The sequence below is a fragment of the Carassius auratus genome, chromosome 29 (genome assembly GCF_003368295.1).
Source record: "Carassius auratus strain Wakin chromosome 29, ASM336829v1, whole genome shotgun sequence".
NCBI lineage: Eukaryota > Metazoa > Chordata > Actinopteri > Cypriniformes > Cyprinidae > Carassius > Carassius auratus.
In genome coordinates, this window is record NC_039271.1 from 16,295,412 (window position 1) to 16,319,796 (window position 24,385).

Sequence of the window (24,385 nt, forward strand, 5' to 3'; positions counted from 1 at the left end):
GCAATGCCGGCACTATACCAGAACTTCATTTTCCAGTTTCAGCACCTTGGATAGTATTTCAGAGACTAACTCTGTGGAAGCTGTTCCTGGTCTCTGCAATACCCACAGTTTGAATATTAACATTTTCGCACCCTCAATGTCCTCAATTTATCTTGTAACTGTTCCAGTTCCATCTTCAAAGTGCTAACTATGGCTTCCAATTCGTTCATGTCCATGTTAATTTACTGCCTTCCATATCTTTAATTGTAGCCTTCATTTGTTCAATGTCAGTCTGGATTAGCATTGCATTGTTGGCTATTTCTGTTCTTTCTCGCTCTTTACGAAGTTGAAATAGTCAGTGAGAGAGTTGTTCAGTTCAGTCCTCATCACTGTGGAAATATCTGCGTTTAAGAATATGATAGTCTGCCATATCAATTTTTCCATATCAATTTCACTTGCAGTCATGTCTGGTGGAGTCGGTGTGTCAGATTCAGCATGGTCGGAAGTTGAACTCTTTATCGAGGAGGAATTGTGCCTAGAACTGGAGATCAACAGTATTTATGTTTCCAGAGCTTAGAGACCATCACTCTGAACAAGGCTCCTTCTTTTTTTATTCACTAATTACAATAATTACAAAGGATATGTTGCTTTTAATACAAGATTGAAATTGTTTTTGAAAGGAGTTCAGCTAAACATGTTCTATTGCATCACCTGCTCATTAGTGCCCCCAGTTTTCAAATAAATATTTGGCTTTGAATACAAATGACAAGATCAATACAATACCCAAACTTTATAAAAACAGGATAAAAAATAACAATCTACTTTTACAATGTTAGCATGCTAGGCTTCCACTGTATCATAACATGTTTTTTTTTTCTTTCTAAAAACTAAAGAATGAGTTACAATTAATTACTGAGGAAATAAATAATAGACCAAAGATGTTATCAATAAATCTGACGTTGTATTTAACCCAGAAAGATATATTTAATGCACATTTGAGAGAAAGTGAATTAGTACAGCCTATCAAGTTTGCAGCTCTTTGCTAGCTGGATTATGAAACTTGCTTAAAAACACTATCAAAGTGCAGCAAAAAAGTTACCATGTGTTTTAAGTACAACAGTGAGAAATAAATGTGCTTTTCTGTGGTTTTCTGTTGAGTTTCTACCTCTCCAGACAGACTGTGGACCCTCTATAAACTGTAATGAGATGGTAGTGGACATAAAACATACTGGAGGAATGTGAAATACATTCAAACTGACCTTCTTTGTTTTCCTTTTGTTGCTGCCAATGTTTCTGTCAGCACATTTTGCTAGGCTGGCTGAAAGCCTCAAGTGAGGTGTTACACTGCATTTAAAAAAGGTGCCAAATCCCCCTGCGTTCTGGCAGGTTGTCTGGTACTCAGCTGAAAACCCCTCAGCTGAAAGAGACGCCCCCTACTCACAATACAGCTTTGCTATTGATTCTTGGAGCAGTTCTGCATCTGAACACCTCCGCAGAAGACCACCACACTCAGAAAACATGTTCATGTAGGAGGAGATATTCAGATGAAGGTGGAACGAAGGAACTCCGGAACATAGAGATTTCTACCTGCATGTTTCATATTTAGGACACCAAATGGCTCGATGTGGAGAGCTAGCCTAGCTGCAGTAAAGCAAAAAGACTTGTTATCTGCATATGATATTTCAGATATGTTTCCAGCTTTCCACATTCAGAATATTCCAGCTATATGCTACAAGTTCAGGAGCTCATTTCCTCAAATTGCAGGTGTTTGGCACTGAAATTGTTCTTGAATTAAGAAACATTGTCACTATCTAAATGGCAATACAACACACACCACACTCTCAAACTGACAGCACAGCATTAAAATTCAATTCTTGTGCTGCTAACAGTGTCTGATCCAAAACAAAAGGAGGATTTCTAAAACGGATCATAGGCACTATTGAATTATTCATCTCACTCTAACGAAGAATTTAACTAATCTATCTGGCAGTGACACGAGCAGTTTTCCGTGACGACACAGACGGGTGCCAAACAGCATGTGGCAGTGACGGGTTAGCATGGGTCGCTAATAATAAATGAAATGCTCAGTTAATGGCAGTTTGATAGCTGTGAAAGCCAGCAAACCATTTTAGGCTGGTTAAAGCTGTTTAATCTTAGCAGGGGAGGTAAGGCAGACATACATATTTATGTTAAGCAGTAAACTGTTCACATAACTTGGGTCTTCATGCTGTTGTGGGGTGCTAGGGTAGTCTATCCTTCTGTATTTCCTAGATTCTTCATCTCTTCAGCTGCATACTAGTAGATGGCCAATGTGGGCCGCCCCACCCGGTACACACACACACACACACACACACACACACACACACACACACACACACACACACACACACACACACACACACACACACATATATTTATATATATATATATTTTTTTTTTAAATGATGGAAATTATTATATTACATCTCTTTTCTAAGCAAATGGATGAGTGAGTCGATCACGCAGCCGCGGTCGACAAGGAGTGTGTTTTGTTTGCATGTGAGTGTTTTGCCCTCCCTCCCTCCCTGTTTAGTTTGGTCTACTCCATTGCATATATTGAAACATTCCCCCTTTAACATCGTCTAATTTACAGAGGTAGAGATAGACAGATTTATCCGGTACAGCAAATTTCTCTGAGCAGCAGGCCACTGTACATGTTCACTTAAAGGGTTAGTTCACCCAATAATGAAAATTATGTAATTAATAACTCACCCTCATGTCGTTCCAAACCAGTGAGACCTCAGTTTATCTTCGGAACACATTTTATGATATTTTAGATTTAGTCCAAGAACTCTCAGTCCCTCCATTGAAACTGTGTGTACAGTCTTCTGTCCATGTCCAGAGGGGTAAGAAAAACATCATCAAAGTAGTCCATGTGACATCAGAGGGTCAGTTAGAATTATTTGAAGCATCAAAAATGCATTTTGGTCCATTTTGGTTTTAAACGGTTCAATACGCATTAATCCACAAATTACTTAAGCTGTTAACTTTTTTTAATGTGGCTGACACTCCCTCTGAGTTCAAACAAACCAATAACCCGGAGTAATTCATGTACTCAAACAGTACACTGACTGAACTTCTGTGAAGAGAGAACTGAAGATGAACAGCGAGCCGAGCTAGATAACGAACAAAAGATTGACTCATTCACGAGTCAAGAACCGGTTGCATCGGTTTTCGGATCACCAGTAGTTCTTTCGGACAGTTCATTTCAATAAACCCGTTGAACAAGTTGCGCTCTACGTAATGGCGTCATTGGCGATGATTGCCCTTGATTCAAGCCTTCGGTTTACCCGCACTCATAACACTAGCACATAATCAGTTCAGAATCAATCACCAAAAAGAATCAGTTCAGCTTCACACTGAATCACACATGCGCAGTATCATCAGCTCCTCAGTTCTCAAATCGGACGCTTCTGACAGAAACGGTTCTTGACTCTAGAACGAGTCAGTCTTTTGTTCGTTATCTGTCTCGGCTCGGTGTTCATCTTCAGTTCTCTCTGCACAGCAGTTCAGTCAGTGTACTGTTTGATTACATTAATTACTTCGGGATATTGGTTTGTTTTAACTCAGAAGGAGTGTCAGCCACATTAAAAAAGTTAACAGCTTATGTCATTTGTGGAATAATGCGTATTGGAGACGCGAACAGCTTTTTTTTGTTGTTGTTTGTTTGTTTGTTTCAACAGAGGAGCAGTTGTCCTATTGGTTAAAATCCCAAAACTGTATACTTAAATATTAAATTAATAAATGACATCAAAACAGGGGCAGATGCGTTATGATGTGGTGGGCTGCTGTGGGCCAGAAAGTCCAGCGCCAGTTTTTGGTCCCAGTCCGCCCCTGCATGGAGATCAATGTCAAGGGGTCAGTTGACTGATGGTGTTTCATTTTCATGTAACAACCTCTCACGATTGACATATGGCAGACTATGTCCTTTCCCTCCTGCTGCATGGCCTTTGAAACAAAATATATACATCAAAACACATCTTACACAGATCACCGTATCGGAAATCTAAGGGCTCAAAGTAAAAGGTGCAAAAGAAAAAAGATGTGTCTGAAAATGTCAGTTGAGTGGAAGTGTGTTGTGTTTGCGGGCTTTAGGGTTTAAGAAGTGCCATATAAATTCAGATTTGATGTCACATACCTGAACTGATTAAAGTTTTCATTGTCTTTCAAAAATAAAGTGAATGTAAATAAAAACTCATCCGGGTCTTTTAATTAAAAACTCTTTTGAATTGAAGGTGATTAAACTTCACAGTTCTCTTAAACTGCATGCGCAGAAACATCACAAGACAATTTCCTGTTATCTAATCTTTCTATATGAGAGCACGCTTGCAAAGGAGCAGAGCTAGATTTATAAGTCTGATTTCTTCAGAGGAAGCTGCTCCTCCTATTTTAAAGAAGTAAAACATAAAATTGAATCTCATGGCTCATTAATGAGGAAATAGTTTTGTCCCCGAGGGAAATATACTGTGTACACGGTTCCTCTGTATTCTTTTAAAATGCTACTACAGTATAATGGTGGGCAACTGTGTTGTGTCCTGTTAATAATGTTAGTGAACACTGAGGGCGCTAGTGAGGGGTGAAGGACTGCTGTTTGTAAAAGAGAAGAAGAAGAAGAAGAAGAAGAAAGTTGAACAATAGTGTATTAAATGTCTCTCGGCTCGTGATTAAATACTTTGATAAAACACCACATCTTTGGCGACGAGAATGGCTATTAATGTGCCTTTACCTACACCGTTCATGCCTTGCCCCGGCGAACCTGCTATTCCCTTCCCTACATGGCTGAAAATGTTCAAGAATTACTTGTTAGTAATCGATGCGGAAGGGGAAAAATGGCCAGAGGCAAGAAAACGTGCTGTTCTTCTCCATGCACTTGGCACCGAGGGACAAAGACTATTTTACACACTACCAGATACAGGTACTACATATGCTACTGCGGTGGATGGACTTACAAATCATTTCGTCCCTAAAGTAAATGTGATTGCGGAACGTCACAAATTTCGTCAGAGGGCACAGCGACCAGATGAGTCAATAAATCAATATCTAGCATCTTTGCGAGAACTGGTTGCACGGTGTGAGTTTGGCGATATGGAAGAGCAAATGCTTCGAAATCAACTGATAGAGTGTGTTGCCAATACACGCGTACGAGACAGACTTTTGTTAGAAGCGGATCTGATCCTGGCTAAAGCTACTTCGCTGGCTCTGTAGATTGAAGCGGGGTTATGGACCTTCCTCTGCCGTATCGGTGTCGGTGAGGGCCGTACATAAACAGCAGAGGAAGGTCCGCCAAAAAGAACAAAAGACACCTCCTTCATCGATGGTGTCCGCGCATACCATTAGTCGCCGCTCATGCTACAGTTGCGGATCTACCAGCCACCTAGCAAATAAACCTTCATGCCTGGCTGCTAAAGTGACGTGCAATTCATGCGGAAAAGTGGGACATTTTCCCAAAATGAGGTGCGTGAAAGAGTGATAAACCAACTGACTGTGCTTTATATGACTGATACTGTGCAAGATAAAATTCTCTGTACTGTGCAAGTGAATGCAAATGGTCATCGGCATGACGTTGAGCTAATAGTAGACACAGGTTCATCAGTCTCTATTATTCCAGAGAGCATTTATCAGACCTTTTTTCCTACATGTGAACTTTCTGAGCCTACAGTGAACCTGTTTACATATTCTAGAGAGAAAATACCCATTAAAGGGTGTATGCATGCCACAGTTAATCATGATGGACATTCTACTACAGGCTCATTCCTAGTGGTAAAGTCAGGCACTGCTCTATTAGGGCTAGATTTAGTGGTGGCATTGCACATGCGTATTGAGGGCACAAAAGTTATTACAGCTGACTGCTCGGATGGTCCTATTGCACAAAAGACACCTACAGTACCAAGCGCAATACCACAACTAGCACCTGAGATCCAGGTACAGGAGATTGGCTGTGCAAAGGGATTTGTGCACAAAATCCAGCTCAAACCAGTGGCTGTGCCCGTACAACAAAAACTCAGAAGGCTTCCCTTCACGGTGAGGCAGGCCGTGAGTGATGAGCTCAAAGATCTACAGGAAAAAGGCATCATAGAATGCATTGATGCATCTCCATGGGTCTCTCCGATAGTGGTGACGCGGAGAAAAGATGGAGGAAAACTGCGTATGTGTGTTGACCTCAGGGAACCTAACAAATCCATTGTCAGCAACTGTCACCCATTACCACACATGGATGAGTTATTTTCTGAATTAAGAGGAGCCACAGTCTTTTCTACCATTGACCTGGCCTCTGCTTACCACCAAATGTTACTGCATCCAGACAGCCGTGATATTACTGCATTTATCACACATGATGGTCTTTTCCGTTTCTGTCGGGTCCCCTTTGGCCTTGCTTCAGCTCCATCAGCTTTTCAGAAGATGACGAGGATCATACTAGCAGGCATACCAGGAGTACAGGCATACCTGGATGATGTGATTTGCTACGGAACCACTCAAAAGCAGCACAATGCGAACCTACAGAGGGTGCTGCATGCCTTGAACAAAGCAGGACTTAAGCTAAACATGCAGAAGTGCAAACTCAACCAGACTACTTTGCGCTTCCTAGGCCACACCATATCTAAAGACGGGCTTCAACCAGATCAAGATCAGATCGAAGCTGTGGCCAATGCACCTGCTCCACATGATGCATCCTCCCTGCGATCCTCTTGGGTCTGGCATCATGGTACAGCAAATTTATTCCGGATTTTTCAACTGTTGTCGAACCGCTACGTCAAACACTCAGGGAGTCTACAGAACGACAGTTTAACTGGACTGCTGAGGCTGAGCATAGTTTTACGGACATTAAGAGACTGATAGTTAGTAGCCCGGCCCTAGCACTATACGATTCTGCACTACCTACATATGTAACTACAGATGCTTCTGATTATGGGCTAGGGGGTGTACTTACTCAACTTCAGTCAGATAACCCAGAGAGGGTTGTAGCGTTTGCATCCAGAACACTTTCGCCGGCTGAAAGAAAATATTCCACTGTTGAACAAGAAGCATTGGCATGCGTTTGGGCAGTAGAAAGGTGGAGGACATACGTTTGGGGACATCACTTTGTGTTACGCACAGATCATCAAGCACTTACCACCCTGCTCACATCCAAGGGTACCGGTCGTGCTGGATTGCGAATTGCGAGGTGGTCTGCAAGATTACTTTGCTTTACATATGATGTTGCTTAGCGCCCTGAGAAACTGAATGTGACTGCCGACTGCCTGTCCAGGCTTCCACTAGCTACCACATGGGAAGATGAAATTGAACCAGACTTAGTAGCAACCGTTTTCCTGGAATCTTTGCATGCCATATCTTTGTCAGAATTCACCACAGCATGTGACACTTGTCCTGAATTGATTCAATTGCGACAGCAAATACAAAACGGCTGGCCAAAAAGCAAAAAGAATGTAACAAACGAGATGGGTTCATACTTTTCAATGTACGAGATGAACTGGCTGTAGATAAAGCATTCGTCATGAGAGGTACTGACCGTTTGATCGTACCTTTATCACTGAGATCCAAAGTGGTAGACTTGGCACATGAAGGGGAATCAGGGAGTGGTGCGCACTAAACAGAGACTGTGAGAACTGTATTGGTGGCCACAAATGGACAAATATGTACAGAATAAGATAGCTTCATGTGTGTCATGCCAATACAATGACAAAACAGTGAAAACTGCACCTGCACCGATTACAACCGTCGATTTGCCAGATGGACCATGGGAAAAGGTGGCCATTGACATAACCGGTCCTTTTGAACGTGCTACATGGGACTGTCGTTATGCCATCACACTCACAGATTACTACAGCAAATGGCCAGAAGTGGCATTCGCCTCTACAGTCACAACAGAGGTGATTACCCGTTTTTTAGCTACAGTGTTCAGTCGGGATGGAAACCCGACCCACTTAGTTTCTGACAATGGATGTCAATTTACCTCCCATGCATTTGCAAACTTTCTGAGAGAGAGAGAGATTAAACATCTGCGCTCCAGCGTCTACTACCCAGGAGCTAATGGAGCGATTGAGAGATTCAATAGGGTATTGAAAGAGTGTATCCAGACGGCAGAAAGAACAAACAAGTCATGGAAACAAGCAGTGACACAATTCTTACAGATTTACAGAGCTACACCGTATGCTACTACAGGTGCTACTCCATATGAGTTGATGAGAAATAGGAAGATGCGCACTAAATTGAACATCTTGCCTGTTGCACACAAAATTACATCACACACGCAAGTCAAAGAAACTGTGAAACAAAAACAACAAAACAGTAAGGAGTATACAGACAGAAAGCGAGGAGCAAAAGTACCTACCTTTCAAGTGAATGATGCTGTACGAGTCAGGAGACCGGAACACATTCACAAGGGGTCATCCAAATACACAGAGCCGCTGACAGTCGTAAAGAAGGTTGGACCAAGTACTTATCTTCTAAGCGATGGTCGAAAATGGAATGCTGGAAATGGTCTCACTGTGACTGAGAATGTGAATGTTGGGCAAGAACCAGGCCCTAGACGCACTCCCAGAATCCGAAACCCACCTCGGTGGTTAAAAGACTTTGAGAGATAATACTGATGTGTGAATGGTGCAAATTGAAAAACAAATAAATTTCATACTGTTCTGTTATGTAGAAAAAAAATGCTATTCATACTGTTCTGTTACGTGAGAAAATGCTACTCCTATTGTTCTGTGGTCAGTTATGATAGCTAAGAGAAGAATAATCTAAATTCTTGTTGAAATTTAAGTTCAGGATTTCGGGTAGGATCCTTAAATTAAGGGTTATTTTACAGCGGTTGCGGGAACCAGGTTTAGGTGACTAATTCCTTTAAGAAAAGGGGAAATGTTGTGTCCTGTTAATAATGTTAGTGAACACTGAGGGCGCTAGTGAGGGGTGAAGGACTGCTGTTTGTAAAAGAGTAGAAGAAGAAGAATAAAGTTGAACAATAGTGTATTACATGTCTCTCGACTCGTGATTAAATACTTTGATAAAACACCACAAACTGGCAGTTGTCTGTACACATTGTTTTCAAAAGCTCTCTGTATGTATGAGGATCCTTTAAATGCTTTGTCTTCTTTTTACCTTGAACTGCTGTATCCATTTAAAAAGAATGGTACAGCAGGTGACACATAGGAAACACCCTATTGCTGGTTTGAGCTCTGCTTAGAGTGGGCTGAGCAGAACCGGTTGCACTTACAGTAAGTCAACCTCTAATCAATCAAGTTGAATTTCCCTGCACTTCTTATGGAGATTATGTGTAGTACTGCCAGTGCAAAGTCAGTATTTTGTATATAATTAGTGTCTGGGATATTATATATGAAATGACAAGTTAAACGGATGACTTCACACAGCTATCAATGACTCATGTTTGCTGACTGTGTGCATAGAGAAGAGGCTATGTGCAGACTGATGACAGCAGTTGATGTTCCTACATTATGAATAATTTTCTTTAGGACAGCTTTCAGAAAGCTACCAGACCTTTGCCCTGGTGGATATAATTAAAGGAAATGAAGGCCTGTCCGGCGATGGGTCGGGAGCTTGACAAAGGGCTTTGTGGGCTCTAGCACTGCCTGATTATTGCAGCAAATTGGATTTCATGAATAGCTAATGAACACAGCGCATATCAGTATTTATTAGATGATGGGCTGTCACAGACTGTTAAGCTAAATTCACCAGTGTCTGACAAACACGGCCACTGAGAGGATACAGAGGTCCAGGTCTGGCCCCTTTACATAAATTCACCTTCCAATACATTCTGTTTTGAAAGAGAAAATGAAGAAGAGGTCATCAGCTGGTATTTTGGAGAGTAATGTGAATGACAAAACACTTCATATGGAGCTGATAGCTGCTAAATGTCCTGCTTTCCCATTACAAACTATAATAAATTTCAGATTACGCTTGAAAGTAATCTCATTAAAGTCATGACACTTTGTGAGATGAGTGAGAGAGGACTTGCTGAGAGTTTTCTGACTTTAAAAGCACATCTCTGTGCTGTGAGCTGATGACTTGAACCCAACTATTAACTTGACTGTGATTATGGCTGTTGGCTACAACCACTTACTTCACAGTCGCTAGCAGGTCCTCTCGCTCTTACTTTAAGTTTTTTTAATTTAGCTTTTTTATGTGCCTCTTAAAAAAACTTCAGTCTTGCATATTAAATATTTATGGTTTTAAATTAAGTCTTTTTATTATTAATCATTGCACTGTGCAGGTGATCTAGCATATTCGCATCCTTTAGCGTCATGTGTCCAGCTTCAATTCATATATGGTTATCTTATACTTAAACTGCATTTCATCAGTTAGACTTGTGATCTTGATACCTCTATCCATGAAGGTGTTCTGCTGATTATAAAAATATGGCTTATAAAGAAACACTAGCGCAATGCTTGCATTTGTTTTGCATATGTGTGCTATTGTAAAAAAAGAAAAGATACTTTAAATGGTTTTGTTAAACATGTTTTATTATCATTAAATGTAAGAACTTTGCATTAGAATTTCAGCATTTGTTATTCCAGTAACTGAATTGAAGAAATTATGGTAAATGAAGTCTGCCACAAACAATATGGTTGCTAAACCCTCTATGGTACTATTAAAAGACAGAAAGACTGAAACCGTGGATCAGTGTTTCTGTCTGGAGATGTGCACTCATACCAAACCTAATAAAAACTGTATTTTTGAGGCATCTAAATAGGTTAACTTTCTTTCAGGAGAAGATCAATTTTAGACATTTCTTCTTATTCTTTGCTACACCTGAGCTGAAGGGCAGATTCTCATGTTTAATCTGACAGACTCATCATGCTTGTCAGCAATTATGTGACCCTTCACTAATCAGGTCTGTTAAGATTAAAGTAATGAACAAGTTAATTCAAATCACCAGCAGCAAGCTTTCATCATCAGCATCTGGGAACATTTACATTTAGCATGTTTCAGTGATCAGATTTCTGGATCAATAGTCACCTTCTCCTTTAGAAAGCGTTTCCATTCTAAGTGCAACCTCAAGTGTAAAAGCAGACACAACCCAGCCTCCATGTCAAAATCTTTCCCTAATGTGTTGATGTGAGTAGGTGGTGTATTGGCATAAATTTGTGCACCGCTGATGATATGCAGTTACATAATTGCCTCTGACTTATATGCAGCCCATGAATCTCTGAACACCTGCCTGCAGAAGATGCAGTGTGTGAATTTAAGTAGGTTGAACACAGACAGTTTCACTTGCTGCACAACACTGACTGACCCCAGCACTGATTCCTGCTCGCGATGGAGGTCTCACAACCAGAAGATGTATAAAATCTCACCTCAGAGAATTTGTTCCACAAGTCATCTCTCGCTGCGTTCCTGTACATGTGTGTCATCAAGTAATCCTGCAAACAGACAGAGACAGAGATCAATATTGGAAGAGAAATAAATTGGACTTGTAAACAATAACATTACTAATCCTCTCGGTTCAAGCTGAATGCATGCAAATTAGCAGCTGATGTTTAGGTGTGATGACCATAGTACATGGCAAAAAAAGCATGGAAGAATTTGGTAAACGTACTTTTTAATCAAATATTTATTAATAATTATCACATAATTATAAGGATTTAATTATAAATGAGTTATTCAAAGAAAGGAAATATCTCACACTCTGTAAAGTGCATAATAAAAGTGCCTCAACATCAAACACACAAATCTGCATAGAAAAGTGGATGTAATATTTGTATTGTAGTGTATTATTGAAGCTAAGACACCGGTGGGTGTTCATTTCACTGCTAACAGACTTTAATTTGTGAAACGCCAAACACTACATTATCAGTGTGTCTGTTTGGCCTTGCAGTTTCAGTGATACAGTGGGCGACATGAAGAAGAAGTCTGATCCTGGAGAGCACATTTACATTCATCTGATAAGAACATCTGGTGGGAAGCCTTTTCCCTGCTGTATATAAGAACTCTTGAGTGACCATGAGCAATGAATAATGTGTATAATCAGTCCAATTGGAGGGAGAGACGTCATAGGAGGGTGACGAAAGAGACCAGGAAGCATAACTGACTTCAAAAAGCACAGGTCTAAAAAAGGACACAACACCACTTCCTTCCTCGGAACAGTGAAGTACCGACTCTGCAACCCAAGGAGGGACCACCTCGATGGCCACCATCCTCAGAGAGAATCTACTTCTGTTCCATTACCAGAGCCTGCCTGGGGCCCACCAGAACTGGATTCTGTGCCCTCTCACTACAGTGTGCAGGACCCACTGAGACACATTTGGCAGTAGTTTTCGCGCTGCCTAATAATCTAAGGGAATCAGCCTCTCAAGACTGATCTCTGGTGTCATCAGAGCAATTAGCTCGGTGCCCAAAAGTGGCGCACCAGCAGGAGATAGCCGAACTAGCTGCTCTGGAAACCTCCCAGGAGGTTGTGAGCCTCTTAGCACCACTGCGTTTCTGGGCAGTAACTGAGAGAAGCACTCGCCAGAGACCGCTGCGCCCTGGAACACCGGCAGGGTTGGCGGATCGATCTCCTGAGGGCACTGAGGAGAGATGGGCACCGTGTAATGCGGTGTACACCGTTCTTCCCCAGAGGGGCCTGCCCTCTGAGGTCCTGAGCCAAACTGAGCAGGACTCTCGTAGCTGAAGTATCCTAAAAATGATGGTCCTCAGACCCACGTCATCTGCTAGGAAGACTAGAACAGAGCCTGCTCTGGGTAGGACCCCATGAAGCACACTTGCCAGGGGCTTCCTACACCGCCATGTGACCTCATCAGGGGAACCAGTCTTGCGAGACTGGCCTCTGGTGCGCCTAGAGCCACTAGCTCGGTGCCCTGAAGCGGCGGACCAGCAGGGGACGACCGTACTAGCTGCTCTAGAAACCTCCTTAGAGGTAGCGAGCCTCTCAATACCGCTACATTTCCGGGCAGTAACTGACAGAAGCACGCGCCAGAGATCGCTGCACCCTGGAACACTGGCAGAGTTGGCAGACGATCTCCTGAGGGCACTGAGGAGAGAAGGGCACCGTGTAATGGGGTGTACACCACTCTTCCCCAGAGGGAGCTGGCCCTCAAAACGTCCTAGGCCTTAGGCATCAGGACGTTAGGATGAAGGCTATCCAGCGAAAACAACGGTCCGAAGAACTGCTTTCCACTAGAAGCCTTCGGCCTGGGAGCGCCACTCTGACTCTAGTGTCTGCGGAGTACAAAAGTGACACCCCCGGCACGAGGTGCTGGAACACGGTTGGGACTGCTCCGCCCAGCAGCCCCTGACCGCCTCAACCTTCTCAGAGGAAGAGAGGTAAACACGTGTTCTCACACAAGAAATTACATCCCTAGAGCCCCTATACATCTAACTTCACATATTCAGATAAGTCATTTTATTCCTTAGAATTAAATGTAGTCAACAACCAGACGAGTCAACACAGTCTGGTGTAGAAAAACTCACATAAAATGAAACAATGTAATACACGCGTTGCCTCGGCAGCAGTCACATAAACAACATCAATCTCCTCAGAGAAAGATGAACGCTGCAGCGAGCTCTGCCTCCGAGGACAGTAGAAACCGCAGCATGGGTTTCTAAGCCTCGAGAACGAGTTTTAGATCTAGTGAACACGGGTGGAGATAGAAAGAGCCGTCTCCAACCCATTCGCCAGATCATGTGCGATTCCCGCTATCGCAGTGCCATGCCTCAGCAGCAGCACGACTGCAACCACAAGATCGCATGCATGGACACACTCCTCGGAGCTTGCCTGGTGAGAGCGGAGCGCTTAACAGTGAGAAAAGCACAATCAGCCCCCCGAGAGCCGACTGTGTGAGCAGGCTTCTGAACCCCCGAGAGCAGGCGCCGGATCTGGTGGTGAAGGAAGAAGATAGGGACTTGCCCGTTTTATATTCCTTCCAGCAGATCGCGAGCACAATCCTCCCTCCTCAAAGAGAGCTTTCTGAGAGTGAAGCAAAAGGCTCGCATCGCAGCCGTCACCTACCTCGAGAGCTGACACTGTACTCTTCACTCTCAAGCAGACAACACACGAGTTGCGTGTGTCCCTACCTTTTTTTTTGGCAGGGAAAATACACAGCCTGAATGCTGCTTGCTCTCGCCGAAAACTTCTCTTAATTGAAGCTTTGACAATGGAGTTTATTAGTGGACAAACAACACTAAATAAGACTCACAAACAGATAACGACTGACACACCCACAGAGCGCTTGCTGAAAACAGAAGGCTGATTACCAGCTTCGCCGCTCATGCTTTTATGCTTCCTGGTCTCCGTCTTCTCGCCCCTTCCATTGGACTGATTATACACGTTATTCAGAGATGTCACGCTGGACCCGTTCCCCATTCGTTCTCGACGCAGCTCAAGTTCCTGAAGAGGAACTTCATGTCCTCTGCATTTGACATACAACTGACTGGTTTCAAACTTCCTTTATACTGTTTTAAATGGATAATTATCTAAAATAAAATAATAAAATAAAATAATAAATAATAAAAATAAATTAATACAGGAGCATGTCAATAAATTAGAATGTTATGGAAAATTTTATTTATTTCAGTAATTCAACTCAAATTGTGGAACTCGTGAGTTACATAAGCTTAACCTGTATTAAAGACTGTAAAAAGATGGACTAATGAAGCAGAGCAGGATTTACAAGCTTGTTTTGACCTCACTGATTGGAGTGTTTTTTAAGCTGCTGCCACCAATCTGGATGAGCTCACAGAGACTGTAACATCTTATATCAGTTTCTGTAAAGACATCTAGATTCCTCCCAGGACTTATCTAACTTACAACAATGACAAACCATGGTTCTGTCAGGCCAAAGAAGATGCTCACAGGAAGGGGGACGATGGCTAAATGCACACTGGAAAAGAAGATCAGAGTGGCAAAGAGGAATTATTCTGAAGAAATAAGCACTCAGTTCACTTCCAACATCAGTGTGGAAAAGTCTGAAGGAGAAAACCAACTACAAGACACCATCCTCTGCACATCAATTACTGTCTGGTTCAGCTCAGATACCAAATCTAACCTCAGAAGACTACAGACGGTAGTCCGGACTGCTGAGCGAATCATTGGTACAACCCTCCCTTCTTTTCAAGAAATGAAAGCTTTAGCCTAAGTTCTGCCAGGAAGACTCAATTACTTCGTCACTTATTACCTTCATCATTATCCAATCATAATGAATAAATGTATGCTTCGTACATCATTTTATATCCCGAGTCTTTCTGGTAGAACTGTACTTATCCAGAGTGAGCAAAAGGGCTGGCAAAATAATTTTGGACCCCTCACATCCAGCACACTTCCTCTTTGAACTTTTGGCATCTGGTCGACGCTACAGAGCTCTGAGCATCAGAATGACCAGACACAGGAACAGTTTCCTCTGGCAATCCAGGCAATCCATCTCATGAACACTTGACAGTAACTGTGGAACACACAACACTATTTATACACTCATACACTTATTTATCCAACACCATACTTAGTCTACACTTCAAATTTCCACAGAATATACCTGTACATACAAAACTGTCTATTGTAATATACCTGCACTTACAATTGTCTTACAAAAAAGGAGGGACGCGCTGCTGAAGATACCTCACCGCTGTGGTGAATCCGCGGTGCCATCGAGTTGGCGAGGAATGTGCCGCCATGGATGCTCGAGGTGGTGGGGCGGTTGACGTCCGTGAGGGAGCGGAGGAGTCGGCGCCATTCGCCAGAGAGCCGGAGCCTACTGCCGTCCCCCTGAATGGGGAGGAGCAGGGAATGAGGGACTCCTGCCAGCTGCCCAAAACGGGAGGAGCCATCGCCGTCCACCGGGCGGCGGAGGAGTGTTGTGCAGTCTGCCGAGGGCCGTCCAGTGCCACCGACAGGCACCACGGAGGAGATCACCCAGTTGGTGGAGGGCAGAGCAGCAGTGCGTCTGCGAACCGGAAAATTTATTTTTTCCTCTCTCCCCTCTCTCGTCTCTGTCGCTTTTCCTTCCATCTCCTTTTCTCTCGCCTCTGCTCCGCCCTGGGGGGCTCTCGTCCTGATTACATGGTTGTGGTGGTCTTCTGTTCCACCCTGGGGGGCATTCGTCTTGACCACACGGTTGTGGTGGTCTTCTGCCCCGCCCTGGGGCCCTCGTCCTGACCACACGGTGGTGGTGGTCTTCTGCTCCGCTCTGGGGGGCTCTCGTCCTGACCACACGGCTGTGGTGGTCTTCTGCTCTGCCCTGGGGGACTCCGCCCTCGACCACAAGGACGTGGTGGTCTCCTGCTCTGCCCTGGGGGGCTTCCGCCCTGACCACACAGTCGTGGTGGTCTTCTGCTCCGCCCTGGAGGGCTTCCGCCCTGACCACACGGTTGTGGTGGTCTTCTGTTCCACCCTGGGGGGCTTCCACCTTGACCACAGGGGTGTGGTGGTCTTCTGCTCTGCCCTGGAGGGCTTCCGCCTTGACCACAGGGGTGTGGTGGTCTTCTGCTCCGCCCTGGGGGACTCCTGCGTCGACCACAAGGAAGTGGTGGTCTTCTGTTCCGCCCTGGTGGGTGCCACGTGATGTACTTCATGGACTTATGTTTTGTGTTTTTGTTTTCTGTTGTGTTTTCTTTCTGTTCCCCTCTGTTAGCCTGGCCCTCCGTCCCTCCCCCTGAACCTCCTCCAGTCCACCTCCCTCCTGGTCTTCCTGTTTTGTGTTTACACTTCTGGTATCTGATTCCCCATGTTTCTTTTCTGGCCCTCCGTCCCTCCCCCTGAGCCTCCACCTGTCCGCCTCCCTCCTGGTCTCTGTTTTGTGTCTGTCGTGGAGCGTCTGTGAACCCCTCCGTAGAGGGGGGGTATTGTCACAGTGTCTGGGTTGTGTTCCCTGGGAATCCACTAGATGTCCCCCTTCCCCACGGTGTCTGTCACTTTATGTATCACATTCCTCACGTCCTCTGCTTAGTTATTGCACCCAGCTGTCACTAGTTACCAATCATCACACTCTGTCAATTTCCCATTAGAGTTTGTCTCTCCTTGTGTATTTAACCTGGTCTGTCTGAGTATGTGTCAAGGAGTCCTTGTGAATTCATGTACGTCATTCAGTCTTGCCCTTGCCTTGTGTTCGTGTTTTGTTTTCATGTATTGTTATGTTTGGAATCGACCCCTGACTGTTTATTCTCGTTGGATTACCCCTAAATAAAGATATACTCGCAATTGGTTCTATCTCCGTGAATCCTTGTATCACCGGTCGTGACAGTATTGTCAAGAAGAAAATGAGAAACAAGAGACCAAAACATGCAGATAAGCTGAAGGCCACTGTCAAAGAAACCTGGGCTTCCATACCACCTCAGCAGTTGCCACAAGCTGATCACCTCCATGCCACACTGAATTAAGGCATTCATTGAGGCAAAAGAGCCCCGAACAAGTATTGAGTACATGGACAGTAAATTAACATACTTTCCAGAAGGCCAACAATTCACAAAACAAAATCTATATATATATGTATAACCCAAAGTGAGTGAATAACAGGTTATATATATATATATATATATATATATATGTGTATGGAATGACCAGATTATGGCAGGGTTTCCATTTGGGGATAGACTATTCCTTTACTAAGGCAATTATTTCAACCTTTGCTATGTGAATCAAATCAAAAGTGGCACTTGTTGAAACATGAACAGGCGTCATGCTGAGAGGTCTGAGCAAATTGCATTGGGATCCTGAAAGTGTGACCCAGTCCAGCTGGCCTCCATCTCTCTACATGCTTTGCTGAGCTCTCTGAGAGTCTGGGATTTGTGTCTGGAGCAGAACCAGATTCATGTTAGCATCCTGAAGAATTTGTATTAAATCCAAGCAATTCCTCTTCCTCTCTCTCTCCTCCATCAGTAGAGTTATTACCAATAATAATTATTTATAAAGAGTTATTACTAATCTATTTCAGCAGGTTATTTGCATAGATTTGCATAGCTGTGAGGGACCAAGGACCGCAAGGACCCATCCATTTTATGTTAGTGTTATCATTTTCCAGTCTGCTTGGCCAAAATGTGTGTATTTTAATTTAGTTACTACTCACCACTGTTTAGTAACCACAAGCTCTTACAGAGAGACACACATAGACAGCAAAATCATAAGTTTTAACCGCTGTCTACTCTCTGTATACTGAAAACATCTACGAAAGTCAGCATCTTTATCTAAAGTGAACCTAATATGATTGCTTTAAGATGTTTCACATGGTGTTTGTATAGTGTTTCTCTAATTCTCTAATTAATTGTCAGTCATTTACAATAGAGACTGGTGTTAGCATATTTAATTTGATGCTGTAATATAAAAATAATACATAGCATAGATACGTTTTAATTTAGAGACAATGTTTAATTAAAATTAAAATCTTTTTATAACTCTTTTTCAATGTTTCAATGCATCCTGGGGCTGTTTTTAGTCAAAATACATTATTTTAGCAGCCAGCTGCTATCTGCCTTTTGGAAAAGCCTTGATGTTGAAGGGTGAAAATCTGTCTATTTCATAACTCAACATATTCCAGGGGGATGGTTGAGTATGTCATTAATTTACTCTAATTAGCAATGGCTAGTTACTCCTCTGACACTCTTCAGGACAGAATTATATTCTGAATGTTCTTTCATCAGATATTATAAGCACATCTGGCTTTAATTTCTGATTTTGCAAAGCCAAATTACTTACAAAGGGAGACAAAAGATTGATCACTTTCGATAGGTAAATCCCCCGGAGCTTAAACACAAGTTTTCTGCAAAAGCCTTCATCACAACAAAGGAGATCATAAATAATTCATTATTCATCCAACTGAAAGTGTACCTTTAAAAGTAATTCAAGAAGAAATATGTTGACAATTCTCTTGCATATGAAAGTAATTTTGAGACAATGAAGCTAAATTGTTTGGTGAGGTGCATTGTTTACCTATTCTCCCCATCAATCACACAGAGACAGACAGAGATATTCAGAGTTCCCATGAGAGAGACAGAAAAGAGTAAGAATGAGTCTGCTGTGAGAAAAAGAGGAAGATGGGGAAATGGGTCTTCTCTGTTTCCAGAATGTTGGGAAATTGAATTAAGTATCTGGCTATTTCATCCCTGATTAAAACGAATTATTAGCCCACAACATCCACAGGGAATCTCATAGACTGCCATTCTCCAAGTCAGGAGCCCGCTGAGAGCAGACAAACAAGACTATGAAGCACCCAATCATGGGAAGGAGCTTCCCCTGGATCCAAATCACACAGAGGATGAAGATGAACTGTAACACACTGAATTGTATTTTTTTCAGGGCAGGAGCACACTTGTCCTCTGCTATTCATAGGTCAAGCTTTGCACATTTCCAGCCAGAATGAATATTTCCTAGATTCCATAATATGATCCATCAGAAAGTGTTTTTAAAAGCGATGAGCAGTGTGTGTAAATGAGAAGGGAGTGCTTCATCACTCCGGTCAGCTCTATGAGCCCTAGACTTCATTTATGACTCCCTCTATTCTTTTATAAGAGACATTCATCCACCTGCTCATCCACCAGTGAAGACGCCCTCGTTCTTACAGACAGAGAGAGAGAGAGAGAGAGAGAGAGGGAGAGAGAGATGGTTAATGGTGGTCCGGGCGAGACTAAAGTCTGACTGCTGCTTCTGAACTGTTCAGCATTCAGGACTGTTTGCTGCTTCAGTTTTACAAAGACACGAGGAGGAGAAGAGAAGCCACACAGAGCAAAAGACACACAGAGAGAATGAAATGAGCTTCAGTGAACAGAGAAAGATAGACAGCAGATAAGAGCGGAGAGCTGGATCACAGGCAGATGTAAGGTTGTTTCTCCTATGAAAACTATGATGTAATGCAAGGGGAAAAAAGAGAAAAGAAAACATAAATAAATAAAACTGATTCACCTGATTAATACAAGAATCTTAAAGAAAATAATAATACAAATAGTAATAATGGAAAATTGTATCAGTTAATACAACAAAAAAAAAGTAAGTACATAACAAAACAACAACAACAACATTGTAAAATGTAATAGTTTTTTAACAATAATAAGTTAAAAGAAAATAAATTACTGAATTAACATGTTAAAATTTTATTATTTAATAATGTTATGTTTCTTTCTGCTTTCTACACACTATTCAGAAATTATTGTATTTATTGTGTTTTATTTGTGACATTTTATTGTGTTCTGTATTATTTTCATAAAAGATCAAATATACTGTGCATAAAATATAAACATAAACCTTTAAAAAATATATTTTTAAAACATATAAAAATATAACTAAGATTGAGACAGAATTTATTGAAATGTTTCCTTGCTGTTGCATTAAAAAGTGATGTTGTTAATAATACCAAAGGTTTATTATAGTATATATATATATATATATATATATATATATATATATATATATATATATATATATATATATACACACACACACACACACACACTCTACTGTACAGTTTTAACCAGTTTAAGATAAATGGACAGACACATGCATTAGACACATCAGTATACTATTCTGACATGTATTGGTGCTATGATATAAAGATTGTATGCACAGATGTTGCATCTGTAAATGAAGCATTAAATGTGTTGCTCTGCAGAAAACATGACCTGATTGCTCTTCCAGCAACACTGAACCACAACAACAAAAAATAACCCAGAAAACAGCTCTGATCACTGTCTGATCATTGACAGCATCTCGGGCATACAGAAGTGAAATGAGTTTTGAAAGGTGATTTACGTGGATCTGTGTCACAGCTCTGAAACTGTGTGAACTCACATGTTAAAAAAGGAGCGATTTGTACCTTTAACTCATTTACATTTATTCATTTACAGACTGACTCTCGCTGGATTCAAAACTGCAGCCTGTTTATTCACTGCCCAGATCCTTTAACCACATTACAGGATGTAGTTTCATGTAGCAGCCATATGGTGTCCACAAAATGATTAATACTCTCTAATAATACATGAAGAGATCTGCTGTTCACTCCAGAGGAGGTCTGATTGCTAGACGGACACAGGAAGAGATTCAGGGATCTTAAAAGCACTTCAGCTGGAGCAGACGACCATGTGACTATAAACAAACAGCAAAATAAAAGCCTCACGCTGTTCACCTACTGACACCAACACGTCTACATAATGTCAGACATATATATGTGCTTTAATGCAGTGGATGTGTTTCTGTTCACTGGTTTAACACAGAGAATGATTCTGAAACTCCTGATTGTGAATGTTTCAGATATGGAATTCATTTCTGACATGAACATGTTCAATCACTTGTCTGATTGTTTCACCTCAAGCGTGATGGCAGCACGCGACGAGACAACAAGCTGTTGTAGCTCTAAAGATAAGAAACACGTGTAAACTAACACGGATGCATAATCTCCCAAACGCTCGTAGCAAAAACATACGAGACACTCAGAACAGCCTGAGGGGGCTTGAGAACTGAACATTTGCTGAGATATTCAAGTGTGTGTGTGTGTGTGTATAATTCAAAGGATTTAACAAGAATTGAAGTTTTGAAAAAAAATAACTAAATTTTAGATATTATGCCACAATTTCTGTTAAAGCTGCACATATGCAAAATGTGTAATTCACAAATAGAGTCTTATAAACATATTCATAACACATTCAAAGTAATACGTACATGCGTGTGAAGTCATCTGTGACCACAAAGAGAAAAGATGAAAGAAACCTGTTGACTTACATTGAGGCCTCTCTGGAATAGCGGCTGTCCCATGACGTTAGCCAACATCCGGATCAGAGCGGCTCCCTGCAGACGCACCAGAAAAACACACATTCAATAAAAGCTGCTCAGTTTCACCTGCTCTACACACAAATCTATTCGCAAAATATACATAGAATGAAATTATAGTAAACCGCTTGCAATGGAAGTTTATTAAATGCGACTGATGTAATATTACTATTTAAATAGCATAGCAAGGCCCCTTCCTGATGTCTTTGTTTCATTGTTTCAGTTAAACTGAATTTATGCAGTGTTATTTATATGTTATCATAGTATTTATTAATATTTTGTATATCATATTTTTTTTAGTTGTATTAGTATTTCTGTTAAGCTTTAATTTTTCTATTTCAGTTTTACTATAATTTAAATAATTTTATATTCCTCATCTAAAATTTATTTTATTTGAATGTGTTTGTATATATATATATATATATATATATATATATATATATATATATATATATATATATAGTCTAAACAAGGACTCCATGAAACTCATCCTGCTGTTTTCTGCAGTTTCATAAATGGGTATCTTTTTGACTTTGAGTGACTTTGACATGCTCATTTGACAGCATCTAATTCCCATCTCTCCGCATCCCATCCTCCACAGTCTGTGTGATGAGTGTCTCTTCCTGTTAGCACTGAGCATTATGGGATGTGTTGTGGGATATCAAAGTCCTTAGAGTCTGAGGAAGAAGTGATGAGGGACAGCTGGGTGTCGGGATCACTGACAGAGTTCATGACACCACAGATCCTGCAGGGAACAGAGGGAGGGGCTTGAGGTACAGCGAAAGCCAATCAGAATTCGGCTTTTTGCTGATTGACAGTTGGAAAGAGAGTTGAAGCAGAAACTCAAATCTTCAGTGAATGGAAGATTTTATCTGCGTTTGAACCCTGATAGAGGACAACATTTTTTATGAACTTCTCTTTGTGCTTTTAATGGCTTTGAGAGGATATATTTGGGTGCAGGAGTTATTTAAAGTGTGTTCCAGTGAGAAAGAGGTAATTAGATGCCGTCTGGTCTGAGATGAAATGTTTATTGTGCCACTAAAGTCCTCAGAGGACACGAAGTCTTACAATCTGTCAGTGTTACAGTTTCAGTCCTCAACAAAGCTTTTAATTAAACTGTTTTTCTTGTGTACACTCAAAAAAATAACTCTTTGAACGAACATAAAAAAATCATGGAAAGGATTTCCACATGATTAATTTGCTTTATTTCAGCATTATGCAATTCTGTTACTCCAATGTAATGTACTTACATTGGGTCAACTTAATTTATTAAGGTTGATTCAACTTATTTACTATGGTTGGGCAAAGCTTAATTTAATAGTGTCAGCCCAACTAATCTGCAATGTTTTGGACAATGTTTTTAATAATTAAGTTAATTTTACAAAATAAGTTTAAGTAAACTTAACAACCCTTAATAGAGTCAACAAACAACAAATGAGTTAATTGTACCTGAAAATGTTAAATAATGATGACATAAAATTTGAATAATGCCATTTTAGGAATGCCACCACCTTGCATTAGGATCATGAGCAGCTGATTAAAATTACTTTTCTTTCGAACCTTTCTATAATTACAGCTTATCAAGCATATCACAAACATATTTAAATTACAAAGCAACATTTCAAACCGTATATTTCTTTGTTTGTTTTGTTCTAAAACTTATTAGAACAACTTAATTGCTATAAATTGTATTACTCATCTACCTATCCAGTGGTGCTACACTTCTCCAAGAGGGTGACAGAATAACAATTACCCATAATACACTGCAGAAATCCTCAGCCAATGAGATGCAAGTCTGTGTTGGTTTCACTAATATGTTACCTTTACGCAAAAATGTTATGTTGGCTGAACAAATAATTTTTAAGTAAAGCTGACAATACACACTTTTTTGTTGAATGAACTAGATTAAATCAAGTTCACATTGTTAAATAATTTTTTTTAAGTAATCATAACATGAACGGATTAAGTAAAATTAGCAAAGGTGAAAGTACATTTTTTTGAGTGTATGTGAAGAGGCTTATAACAACACAACTCCATTTACAATTCAAGGATAAACTGAGAAGTCTTTAGCTGGGAGAAACAGAGTTGTTTACTGGACTTAATAAAAGATAAAGTTTAGAGGTGAAGTGAAGTGAAGTCCTGACATGAATAAATGAATGATTTACACAAACAATAATGCTCTTTCACAAAGTCATTGTTTATCTTCTGCTGGCTGCTCATATTAAATAGAAGTGAAATGTGGAATTTAATTGAAATTCATTTATGTTCAATATTGAGTATAAACCAGTTCATTCAGCTCTGCTCAAGAGCAAAGGTCTATACACATCTCCTGTAGCAGCTGATGAGCTTCTTTCACCTTCTTATACGCGATCCAGTCAAACACTCTGTCGATGTCTGTGGCTTCAAACACTTCCTGAGAGATCGGATGAGAACTGGCCAAACCGTCCAGTAACATCACCTCATGAAGAACATCAGTCAGAAACCTCTGCTTCTCCTGTGGATGACAGACAGAGAGAGACTTTGTTTTACAATGTCAAACACATGAACGTGTCACATAAAAGCCTCGGTTTTATTTTCAGAAGTAAAAATCACTTTGTACTGCTCTATAAATGAAATTAGAAAGTGGTTATGGGAAAATTCAGCTTATATTTCTCACATCTAAAACCTTTATATCTG

General features: G+C 41.2%; 1 pseudogene; it reads right to left on the reverse strand.

Annotated features, from left to right (window-relative positions):
- Positions 1-24,385, reverse strand: part of LOC113047749 (thyrotropin-releasing hormone-degrading ectoenzyme-like) — a 147,103-nt pseudogene that overhangs the window by 25,926 nt on the left and 96,792 nt on the right.